This window comes from Aquarana catesbeiana, linkage group LG07, assembly GCF_042186555.1.
Source record: "Aquarana catesbeiana isolate 2022-GZ linkage group LG07, ASM4218655v1, whole genome shotgun sequence".
NCBI classification, from domain to species: domain Eukaryota; kingdom Metazoa; phylum Chordata; class Amphibia; order Anura; family Ranidae; genus Aquarana; species Aquarana catesbeiana.
This window is the reverse complement of record NC_133330.1, coordinates 302,593,159-302,605,939: the sequence shown is the minus strand read 5'-3', so window position 1 is coordinate 302,605,939 and position 12,781 is coordinate 302,593,159.

The window sequence follows — 12,781 nt, the reverse complement described above, 5'->3', positions numbered from 1 at the left end:
ATAACACTTTTTACTGTGGCATTTGCCACTGGACATCCAAAAAACATGTCCATACAGACAAAATGCATACTTGTAAGATCCTGACTTGGGCATCTGGATATATCTTTTTTGTAATCTCTGGAAGGGATGTTCAGCTTTTGGTAACACCTTTGGTAACAGGTAAAACAAGAAGTGGTATGTTATAAAAACAACTGAGGAGAACCTTGGCTGTATCCCACGCTCATTTACTAAGGCAGCCATAACTTCTTGTGACTGATGACACGATCCATGTGTCAAGCTGAAGGGAAAAGAGTGGCTGGCAGACATAAATGATCACCTTTTCCAAAGTCCTGTTTCATAAGAAGTTGCCCCCTGTGGACCACTTGTTCTTCTCGTTCTGGGGTCCTTAAAGTTGAATTATTAATCCCAGCTATACTGGGCCAGAACTAGGGTGGAATCTGTGAGTTGCACAGACCCATCAAGTGTCCGGGGCTGTAAATGCAGCATCCTTAGTCACCTTGTCTGCTTCCATGTGTGAAAGTTAATATGGCTACCTCAGCAAGAACCTGGAAGGCTGAAAACAGCCGATCAAATTAACTTGGCATGCTTGGTTGGTTTACCTGCCGAAGTAAAAACAAACTTCTGGCCCTTCAAATGGAACCAAAAGCTCTCTATATCTCGAATATCTATATAAATATACACTCTTTTTATAGCTCACAGGCTTTGCTAAAACATGGAGCTCTGCTTCTTGAGCTGGGGAAAAAGGATCCAATGACTTTGAATACAGAATATCCTTCTGGGTGATAAACTGCATACTCAAATCTACAAAAAATGTAATATCTGGGTCTTCAGGGAGTGTGTCCTGCACTGGGCTCACAGCAGCGGATTCCTACACCATCAATTTAACACATGTGTCTTTTCCTTTCTTTTGTATAAATGTACGCGTTTTTCATTGTTAGATTTGTACATAAACAAACTCCTATTTTAAACCTTTCATTAGACAAACATTTAGTTATCTGTATATTTGCTGCACAGAATGTCGGACCATTAAAAATTAAATGTTTGACCAAAACAATATCTAACTTTGTCTAATAGCACCTTTGCATAAAAGCTACAGCTCTGATATATTGGGGTGAACCCTTCATTACTGGGTCCAGCTTGCATAAATATATTACAATGGCTTGTTTTCTATCACGCTGTTTGTGTAAGAACTCCAGTTTCATGTTTCAAAAGACAACTTCTTCCTGGCAATATTATAATAAATGATAACAATACCCTGCGGTCATGCAGAGATGTCCATAAATCCAAAACTATTCTTCTGCTTATACCACAGTACTTGCAAGAAAAAGGGGCACATCATTTCACAATCCACACATTCTGCGTTGGATTTCAAAAATAAAAATAAATAAAAACAAAAGGACCAAGAATCTGTATGATGGACCAGAAAGCATCAAAAACTATAAAACAATTGGCTGCAGGTGGCATCTATCCTAACAGGGTGTGTAGATTTGATGTGATGGGTCTGTTATATTTAAATGTTATTTATTATTACTCTCACATCATGGACCGTACATCAAGTTATCATCAAAAACCTTACAATATCATTTTTGTAGAAAAACTTCTTATGTATCCCATCCATCTTGCCTTTGTTAAATATTATGGCAGCTTTATTCCAAATAACAACCTCATCTTAATCATTTTTTCTCTCAATAAGGGCTTATTGTATAAATGTAAAATTACAAACTTGTTATCTTAATCTAAACTAATCCAATTTTTACAAATTTCCCCAATAACCTGGATTTCATTTCCAACCAAAGGTTGTCTAAACCAGTTTCAATATATCTATATAATTGTTAAACTCATATTAGAAATTAATACTCATTATTACTTAATTTTACTTAATTTCCCTTTTTAAATTCACTATCAAAGGATATTCAATTTGTGTAATACACGGTTAAATGTAACCTTCATTTTACCATGTCTGGAAAACAGATTAAAAATAATTGTGATCACATTGTTTACCATTAGATTCGTTAACCCGGCACATTTTGTTATAAATGTTTTGTCTAAAAAACAGAAATTGGCATGGTGTCCTTCCAGCTTATCACTAACCTCTCATCCCAGCCACATTTCTTTCATGAGAGCGCAAAGGAGGGGGTCACATCTGCGTACATGACACACACAAGCAATAGAACTAAAGGTCCCAGCATTCGCACACACACCAATATCTCTCTAAAATCGCTTACATTTTCCCATTTGTACACAACACATGCATATCATTCTCTCACCTTCTTTTAACTCTTTAATATTTCCCTGCATAAATTCTGCTTTCCTTATTTTGTTCAGATATCTTTAATATCTAGCTTCTATGATCAGATGGGCAGCCAGAGTGCTCATCCCATCTTCCCTCTCTGACAACATATAAAGTATTCTGTTTTACCTCTCATTTCTCTGTTTCTGACTTTTACTAGTTGTAGTGCCTGATCCCAAATTCATCCCACAACTTAACATGAAAATGTCCCTTTCTGTCTAGTGTTAATGTCACCCTTGATCCATCCTGCTCACATAGCTGTTTCTCTAGCTGTTTACTCTGCATGATTCTTAGTCCCTATGACCTTTGGTAACCCAGTTACCCATTGTGGATCCATGTCCACTCTAACCTTTAATCTAGGGGCTCAGTATAGGCGGAACCGCACCTTTGGTTCATATATAGCGTTCCTCTTGCGCTGGGCATTTTTGAGGGTCTCTTACCCTTCATTCCCTTACTTAATTCAATGCCCATAATGACTGGCCAGTCTTCTCTCTTCTCTACTTGTGCCTATACCCTCTTGCCTCTAAACTACTTTATCTAGCAGATGTACTACATATACCTGTGAACAGCACTATTCTTCCCTTTCTTATCTATAACACTCCAATGGACAATAGACAGGGACAACATAACATATAACCACCAATCAATACAGTTCGATTAAGGGGAGTAAAATAGGTACCCTTTGTCCCGAAAATGCCTTACCGATCAAGGAAGTCTGATAACTCAAATGTAAGCAAAAGGCTTACCTCAGCCGGCTGATTATCAGAAATTCCCGGATCGTCTCAAGCTCCTCGTTTCGGATACTCAGGGTCACCTGGAATCCCCTCCTAAGGCAAAGCTCGCCATGCTGACTCGGTTAAATTGATGATAGGCAACTCCTATCCTCATATTGATTAGTGGTTCCAAATTAATAATAACTACTGCAGTAGGGAACAGACACAAAAGATACGCTCAGCATCTTTCCAAATTACTGTTCTGCTTTATTATGACGCAATTGAAGGTTTTTATGCACATGATTACGTAGGTATCACATTAATATTACAATTGTACATTTATCGTAACAAGGGGCGTTACATAGGCAGGCTAATTCTAATCAGGACTCGAAAGAATGTAAACATGTACTGAAAACATTATTAGTGCTGTGTGCACAGTGAGGGCAGTGTGCAATACATACAAAATAGAATACAATTATATACAGAACTTACAAATTTCCATTACAACGTCAAAGTCACTAGGGTCCTCCAAGGGCAAAGAGATGAGCGGTGGCCAACTTGCCATCACTCATCTCTATGTAAAAAAACCCTGCTGACGCCGGATGGTTCCCGGGCTCAGCGATTGGTCACGTTAGCCCAGGCACCATCAGGAAGCGGTGATTCCACAGCGAATGCGCCAAAGGGAAAGCATGGAATGATACTGGGGTTATGGCATCTAGCTGCAGCCAAAACCCCGTGTTTTTAATGTCAAATTTGATGTATATTCCCAGTTAGGCGGTCAGCAAGTGGTTTAAGCTATTTCACAATCTGTGCCCTTTGAAGGCATAAGATTTGAAATGCTGAACTCTGTTTTTAACTGAAATGATTCTGCACGCGTGTTTTACCTTCTGTGGGCAGGAATGATGGTTCATACACTTTCTGCTAAGGGCTCATTAACACCAGATATCCCAGATGCCATTCCATACACTTTGCTGCATTTTGCAACACAAACTGCTTTTTTATTTGTAATTATTTATTTAGACATTGTTCATTTACAAAGGATTGCGCCAAACACTAATGATCAAATCCTTCAGGCACAGATTTGAGTTAAATACAGTATGCTCTGAGAAACATTTGAGTTGTTTTGACTTGTTTTTGAGTTGCTTCAGTTTGCCTTCGCATTTCTCAAGTGGTTGCTTCCAACTAGCGCTGGGTTGCTTTTGAATTCACATTAATGAATATGTAAACTCAATCAATAAAAGCAATGTAATTGTTGCAATTTTTTCTTCAGCTTTCATTAATGTAACTATACCTGTTAATCCTGCCATGAAGTTCCTTGTTATTATTATTATTATACAGGATATATACAGCGCCAACCAGGGCCGTTTGAAGGAATTTGGGGGCCCCAAGCAAAATGGACATGAAGGCCCCCCCACACGCACACACGCACGCAAAGCCCCCCTTACTACTCCGCCCCCATGTTCTTTTTAACCCCCCTCCCTACCGTGTACCACGCGGCCGGCCAGACTGAAAGGAAGTGAGCACTCAGTGTGTGCACTTCCTGTCAGTCCGGCCGGGAACAGGAAACTGAATCTCCTGAGTCCCATACCGCGCGGATTGCAGGAGGAAGGAAAAGGAGCTCGGCCATACTACAGGCTGCAGCTTATAGGAAGTGGCGGCCGGCGGCGTGGCTGGGGCCCCAGGCCAGCTCGGGGCCCCAAGCAATTGCTTGTTTTGCCTGTCCTGACACGACGGGCCTGCCGCCAACAGTTTTCACAGTGCTCTGCAATGTGAGGGAGACAGTACAGTTACAATACAATTCAATACAGGAGGAATTAGAGAGCCCTGCTCAGGCACTTCCTGTTATAGGGTGACAATACGATGTCCTTGTATCCCAATTGTGCTCCTGAGCTGTCACCCATCATTCAACATAGACTTCAAGTGGCTTTTTCACCACACATTACACAGCTATAACTCACTGTTACTATCGGGAAACCTGTCCTGAGAAATTCCATGCAGCTTTTACTGGAGTGCATTTAGACATGAAGTGGCTGCAAAGAGGCTGAAGTATATAAGCTGGACCAAAATGCAAAAGGTGAAAACATGTATTTTGTTAAACAAAAGGCAAGGTTTCAAGGATTCCATCATAAGTCTCTATACAAACCTATAGTGCTAAATACACCAATCAGACATAACGTTATGACCACCCACCTAATATTGAGTAGGTCCCCCTTTTGCCACCAAAACAGCCCTGACCCCTTGAAGAATGGGTGCCACTAGACCACTGAAGGTATTCTGTGGAATTAGAGCGCAAAATCACATACCTGTACATTATTTTTTTTCTTTGGGACTGGGGTGCGCGCCCCTGGTGACCCGCTCCCGCTGTGATTGGACACAGCGGGAGCAAATCAGCAGGTCCGGAGGACCTGATGTCTGCCGGAACCTGTCGATCGTTCCCGTGGCAGACAGAATGGCGGTCTGCCTACGTAAACAAAGCAGCTCACTGTTCTGTCAGAAGGGAAGATGGCGATCTTGTGTTTCTGCTAAGCAGGAACACAGATCTCTATCTTCCCCCCAGTTGAAGCATCACCCCCACAGTTAGAAAGCACTCCCAATGAACACATTTAACCCTTTGATCGCCCCTGATGTTAACCCCTTCCCTGCCAGTGTCATTAGTGCAGTGACATATTTTTAGCACTGATCATTGTATTGGTGTCTCTGGTCCCCAAAAAGTGTCACTTAGGATCAGATCTGTCCGCCGCAATGTTGCAGTCCCGCTAAAAATCGCTGATCGCTGCCATTATAGTAAAAAAAAAAAATAATAATAATAAAAATTCCATAAATATATCCCATTACTTGTAGATGCTATAACTTTTGCGCAAACCAATCAATATACGCTTATTGGCGCTCTTTTTTTGTTTATAGTGCAAAACAGTAAAAAACGCAGAGGTGATCAAATATCACAAAAAGAAAGATCCATTTGTGAGAAAAAATAGGAAATCAATTTTATTTGGGTACAGCATCGCACAACTGCACAATTGTCAGTTAAAGCGACGCAGTGCCGTATCGTAAAAAACCAAGTTAGACTTACCGGTAACTTGTTTTCCAGAAGTCTTTCAGGACAGCACCTGAGAGATAGCGACTCCACCCACCGGAACAGGAAACACCTTCTTCCTCCAAACTTTAAAGGGAGGCGCCTCCCCACCATACCTCAGTTGTAGTAGAGAAGACTTCCAGTCCCGGCTGGAACACATAAACACATACGTTAGTCACAGCATAGTATATACAATACAATAGGGCGGGATGTTGCTGTCCTGAAAGACTTCTGGAAAACAAGTTACCGGTAAGTCTAACTTGGTTTTTCCCAAGGCGTCTTTCAGGACAGCACCTGAGAGGATAACAGAGACTTACCCCCTTAGGGCGGGACAACAGCTTGCCGGACCTTTCTGCCAAACGCCTGATCATTAGCAGATGTGAGGTCCAGCCTGTAATGTTTCACGAATGTGTGAAAACTCGACCATGTTGCCACCTTGCAGATTTGCTCAGGAGTGGCACCAGCTCTCTCTGCCCAAGTGGCCGCTAATGCTCTTGTTGAGTGTGCAGAAATTCCTGCTGGAGGAGACACACCTGCATGCAAATATGCCTCTGAAATGGCTAACTTCAGCCACCTTGCTAAAGAGATTTTAGAAGCCTGGCAACCTTTCCTGTTGCCCGAAAATAGCACAAACAGAGAATCTGAACGTCTAAAGAGCTTTGTCCTTTCCAAGTAACATAACAAAACTCTTCTAACATCCAACATGTGAAAACAAGTCTCCTTCTCCCCTACTGGGTTGGGGCAGAAGGTCGGAAGTACAATGTCCTGAACACGATTTTGTACTGAAGCTACCTTTGGTAAGAATTTCTGATCTGTTCTAAGTATAACCCTATCTGGGAAGATAGATAAATAGGGTTCCTTAACTGATAAAGCATTAAGCTCACTGATCCTGCGTGCAGAGACCATGGCAATCAGAAACACAGACTTAAAAGTGAGATATCTGAGTGGCGCTTCTTCCAAAGGTTCAAAGGGACTCCTTGTTAGAGACTGGAGGACTATCGACAGATCCCATTTGGGAAACAACTTAAGTGGTGCTGGTCTGGATCTCGTAAGGGATCTGAAAAATCTGGTTACCAATGGATCTGAGGCCACCGATCTTTCTAGGAACACTGCTAGCGCAGCCACCTGTACCTTCAAGGTACTAACTGCTAGTCCCTTGTCAGCACCAACCTGTAAAAATTCCAGAACAACAAGACTCCCTGGGTCCTGGTCAGATGAATTACACCATGTATTGTAAACCTTCCAGACCTTGGAATAGATATTTCTAGTCACCCTTTTCCTACTGGATAATAGTGTTGAGATTAACCGGTTGGAAAAACCTTTGCTCCTTAAGAGCTGCTCTTCAGATACCAGGCTGTGAGCGCCAAAGTGGCTACCTCTGGGTGATTTACTGGCCCCTGAAATAGTAAATCGTGCCTGAGGGGCAGATGCCTACAAGGCCTGACCGCCATTTTCAGAACGGTTGAAAACCAAGCCCTTCTCGGCCAAAAAGGCGTGATTAGGATAACCGGTACCGTTTCCCTTTGAATCTTTCTTAATACTAAGGGAATTAACTGGAATGGGGGGAAAGCGTAGCAGAGATGGAATCTCCATGGATACGCCAAGGCATCTGTTCCTAGTGACCCGTCGTGATTGCTTAGGGAAAAAAATTGCGGAACCAAGGCATTCTCCTTTGAGGCGAACAGGTCCACCTCTGGCAGCCCCCACTTCTCGACAATCATGGCGAAAACCTCTGGGTTCAGCGACCATTCTGCTTCCCGAATGAGGTTTCTGCTCAGGAAATCCGCCACCCCGTTCAGGGATCCCCTTAGATGGACTGCTGATAAAGACAGCAAGTGCCCTTCTGCCCAACGGAGAATGCTCATGGCTAGTACTTGCAGCGATCTGCTCCTTGTACCTCCCTGCCTGTTTATATAAGCCACGGCCGTGGCATTGTCTGTTAGTATTTGAACATGCTGGGCCCGAAGCCCCTGAGCAGATGACTTCAGAGCCAAGTCGATCGCCCTGAGCTCTCTCCAGTTTGAGGACTTGGTTGCCTCTTTCCTGGACCAGTTTCCCTGAGTGAAACCCTTTTCTAGGTGGGCTCCCCAACCCCAGGAACTGGCATCGGTTGTCAGCCTTTTTCCGATTGGAAAGGCCCAGACTAACCCCTCCGATAGGATATCCTGCCTTTTCCACCACCATAGTGACCTCTTCACTTGGGTTGGAACTCTTACCTCTGAGTCTAGGGATTCCAAATTGTGATCCCAAGATCTCAGAAGAAAAGCCTGCAGATGTCTGAAGTGTAGTCTTGCCCACTGAACAGCTGGCATTGACAAAGTCAGAACACCCAGGGCTGACATGACCAATCTTACCGTCAGCTGCTGGTTGGTCTGCATGAAAGACACTGTATCCTGGATTTTTCCTTTCTTCTCTGAAGGAAGAAAAATTTTTTGGCTTACCGAATTTATTATATACCCTAGAAACCGAATCTCCTGAGATGGTTCCAGGGAAGATTTTTGGAGATTTAGGATCCAACCTAGAGACTCCAGATGGCTGCATGCTCTGCTTAAATTGCTCCTCAATTCCTCTCTTGAGGGGGCGAAAAATAGCAGATCGTCTAAGTAAGGAATTACTGCGATTCCCTGAAGACGCAGCGGAGCTAGGGCCTCTGCCATTACTTTGGTGAAAATTCGGGGTGCGGATGATAGCCCGAAGGGTAGGGCTCTGAATTGCAGATGCTGAATTCTGCCTTCCAACCTTACCGCCAACCTGAGAAACCTCTGGGACTGGGATGAGATTGGAATATGCAGGTATGCATCCTTTAGATCCACTGACGCCATGAAACAACCTGGAGTCAGAAGATTTCTGGCGGTGAAAATTGAGTCCATCTTGAACTTTCTGTATTTGATGGCTCTGTTTAGTGGCTTTAAATTGAGAATTAAACGAAATCTTCCTGTTGGTTTTTTTACCAGGAAGACATGTGAATAGAAGCCCTCGTGCCATTCTTCTGGTGGCACTGGGATTACTACACCCTGCTGCATCAGTTCCTCCAGAGAGGATTTCATGGCCAGGGCCCTTATTGGATCTCGAGGAACATTTGTTACCAGAAACCTTCTTGGGGGGCTTCCGGAAAACTCGAGAGTATAACCCTGCGAGAGAGTGGTCAGAATAAACTGATTTGAAGTTATCCCTGACCACTGCGGAAGAAACTCTCGTAATCTTCCGCCGACCCGCAGAGATGAGTCATTGTGAGCTTTCGGCCTGCGAAGGAGGACGGAAGAGAATTCCTCCTTTGCCCTTCGCTTTTTGCGCAGACCAATTTTTCCTCCTGCCCTGAAACTTATTTTCCTGCTGTTGCTGTTGAGTTTTTTGAGGTCGAAAAAGACGTTTTGGGGTCTGCTTTTTCTTTTTGACCGGGAAGGACCTCTTCTTATCGGCAGTACTGTCTAGAATATTATCTAGATCAGGGCCAAAAAGAAGGTCACCCGAAAAGGGAATACCACAAAGTTTATTCTTTGAAGCTGTGTCACCTGGCCAGGTTTTTAGCCATAAAGCTCTTCTCGCAGCATTTGCTAAAGCTGCAGACCTAGCTGACATCTTGATAGCTTCAGCCGAAGCATCTGCAATATAAGCAACCGCAGAAATCAGGGTAGGGAAGGAATCTAAGATCTCCTGCTTGGGGGAATATGCCACTATATGAGATCTAAGTTGGTTCACCCAGTATTCCAGATTCCTGGCTACACAAGTTGTGGCCATTGCTGGTTTTAAATTGCTCATGATTGATTGCCATGATCTCTTGAGCAAAAGATCCATGCGTTTGTCCATTGGATCTCTTAGAACCCCCATGTCTTCAAAAGACAGGTCTGTGGATCTTGAGACCTGTGAAAAGGCCGCATCCAACCTGGGCACCTTATTCCACACCGCAGAAGGGTCCTCCTCAAAAGGGAAGCGCCTTTTGTGGGCTCTGGAAAAGAAGGGCTTTTTCTGTGGATCTTGCCATTCTTTAGTAATGGCGTCAGAAATGACCGAATGAACCGGAAATGTTCGCCCCTTAGGCTCATTTAAACCTACATACATGCGGTCATGAAGAGATAACTCCTTCCTTTCCTCACCTAAGCCAAGTGTAACATGGATAGCCTTAAGGAGTCCATCAACCTCCTCTAGGGAAAGCTTAAATTTGGAAGGAGCCACCTCCGCTTCCTCACCCTCCTCCTCCGAATCTTTAACGGAAGGGGCAGGGGACTGCTCTTCCCTCATAGAGGGGCCTTCAGGTAAAGCTTCTACCATGGGGATAGAAATAGAACCCTGGGAAGCCTCAGACGTGGATGGCTGACTAGCAGCTGGATTGACTAAGGAGTCACGAAAAGTCTGAATCGTGGCGTATAGTTCCTTCTTTACAGAGGCAACCAGGTCATCACAAACTGAAGCTGATTCCTCCCTAACTAAAGAAGTGATGCATGTACTGCATAAGACTTTTTTCCAATTTTCTCCCATTTTGGCCCTGCAAGAAGGACATCTCTTCTTTGGGTCAGAGCTTTTGGCCTGTGAGAGAAAAAACAAAAAAGGGAAAAAAACCAGGGGACCTTTTAGTGAGACCCGGTCTCAGCTACATAAGAATCACCCATAGGTGCACTAAGAAGAAAACCAGTCAGCCTCTAGTGCCCAGACAGGCCCCTTGCCACTAGGGGGTAGAGAAAAAAAGAAAATAGACCAAACCCAGGAAAAGGAAGAAAGGCAGACTTAAGCTGCTGCTCCTACCTGAGCTTTACTGGCGCCTGTGCCTGTCCCCACCGCTGCAGACGCTGAGTCCTCCATCTCTGGTGTGCAGCTCCTCACTTGTGGCTTTATAAGCCGCTTCCGGACTCCCATAGTGCATCTGCACCGGACCGGAAGCGGAAGATAGGCGCCAGTTCCTGTCCTCCCTCCTCCCCCCTTGCATCCACGCCGGAAATGACGCTTCTGCTGACTCAGTGACCTCGCCATGTCACTTCCGCCGCGCCTGCCGGCCAAAAAACATGGCGGCGGCGCACGCGCATCGCCGCCCTACGACCGCGCGGATCACCGGGTCTACGGCTCTCACCGAGCACCAGGAGGGGAAGAGGAGCCGTTTGCTACCGCTGCCGAGGCTTGGGTAGGCCGGGAGGACAGCGGGTCCCTGAAGGAGGAAAAAAGGAAGGGAAGCCCCGTCTCCCAGGAGCACCTGAGAGAACCTGACTCCCCCTCAAAAGATGTTCCCTCCAGGCCGGAGGAAACAGAAAAACTGAGGTATGGTGGGGAGGCGCCTCCCTTTAAAGTTTGGAGGAAGAAGGTGTTTCCTGTTCCGGTGGGTGGAGTCGCTATCTCTCAGGTGCTGTCCTGAAAGATGCCTTGGGAAAAATATGGTTAAAGTGATTTATAGCCTTAAGGTTTTTCATTTTAATGCATTCTATGCATTAAGGTGAAAAACCTTCTGTGCTCCAGCGCCCCTTCAGACCCCCCTTTTTCTTACCTGAGCCCAATTTGATCCAGCAATGTGCACGAACACAGCGGCTCCAGCCGCTGCCTCTCTCCTCATTGGACAGATTGATAGCAACCCTGTGACGCGGGGGGCTGGGCCGAGTCCCGCAGTCCGTGTCAATGGACACAACAGCGGGACTCGGGAGCAAGCCCAAACGGGTGCCCCCATGGAAAGCGGCTTTCCATGGGGCACCCACTAAAGAGGGGGAGTCTGGAGCTCCGGTGGGGGATCCCAGAAGAAGAGGATCAGGGCTGTACAGAGCAGGTAAGTATAGACATGTTTGTTATTTTAATACAAAAAAAAGGTTTACAATCACTTTAAGTCTTGTAAATTGCGAGGTGGGTCTCCATGGGTCAAGCTTGTTTTTCCAGCAAATCCCACAGATGCTTGATTAGATTGAGATCTGGATGATCTGGAGGCGAAGTCAACACCTCAAACTCATTGTTGGGTTCCTCAAACCGTTTTTGAACGTTTTTTTGCAGTGTGACAGGGCACATTATCCTGCTGAAAGAGACCAATGCCATGAGGGAATACCATTTCCGTGAAGGGGTTGTACATGGCCAGCAACAATGTTTAGGTAGGTTGTGTGTGTCAAAGTAACATCCACATGAATGGCAGGACCAAGGTTTCCCAGTAGAACATTGCCCAAAGCATCACACTGCCTCTGCCAGCTGACCTTCTTCCCATACTGCATTCTGGTGCCATCTCAGGCACCAGGATACAGGTAAGTGATACACACACACAGCCTTCCACATGATGTAAAAGAAAATATGGTTCATCAGAACAGGCCACCTTCTACCGTTTCTCCACGGTCCAGTTCTAATGCTCACATATCCTCTGTAGGAGCATTTGGCTGAGGATATGGGTCAGCATGGGCTTCCTGATTGATGTGGCTACACAGCTCTATACACAACAAACTGTGATGCTCATTTTTCAGCTTTCAACACAGCTTCAGGGACAACATATTTACTTGCTGCCTAATATATGTCACCCACTTTCAGATTACATTGTAACAAGATAATCAATGTTATTCCGTTTTATATATATATATATATATATATATATATATATATATATATATATATATATATATATATATATTGCACTTTGCAATGCACCAGAGGCTCTAAATGTTGCTATAATGGGAAACAGATATGCCGCGTACACACGGTCGGACTTCCTGACGGGAAATGTTCAATGTGAGCTTGTTGTCAGAAAGTCCGGCC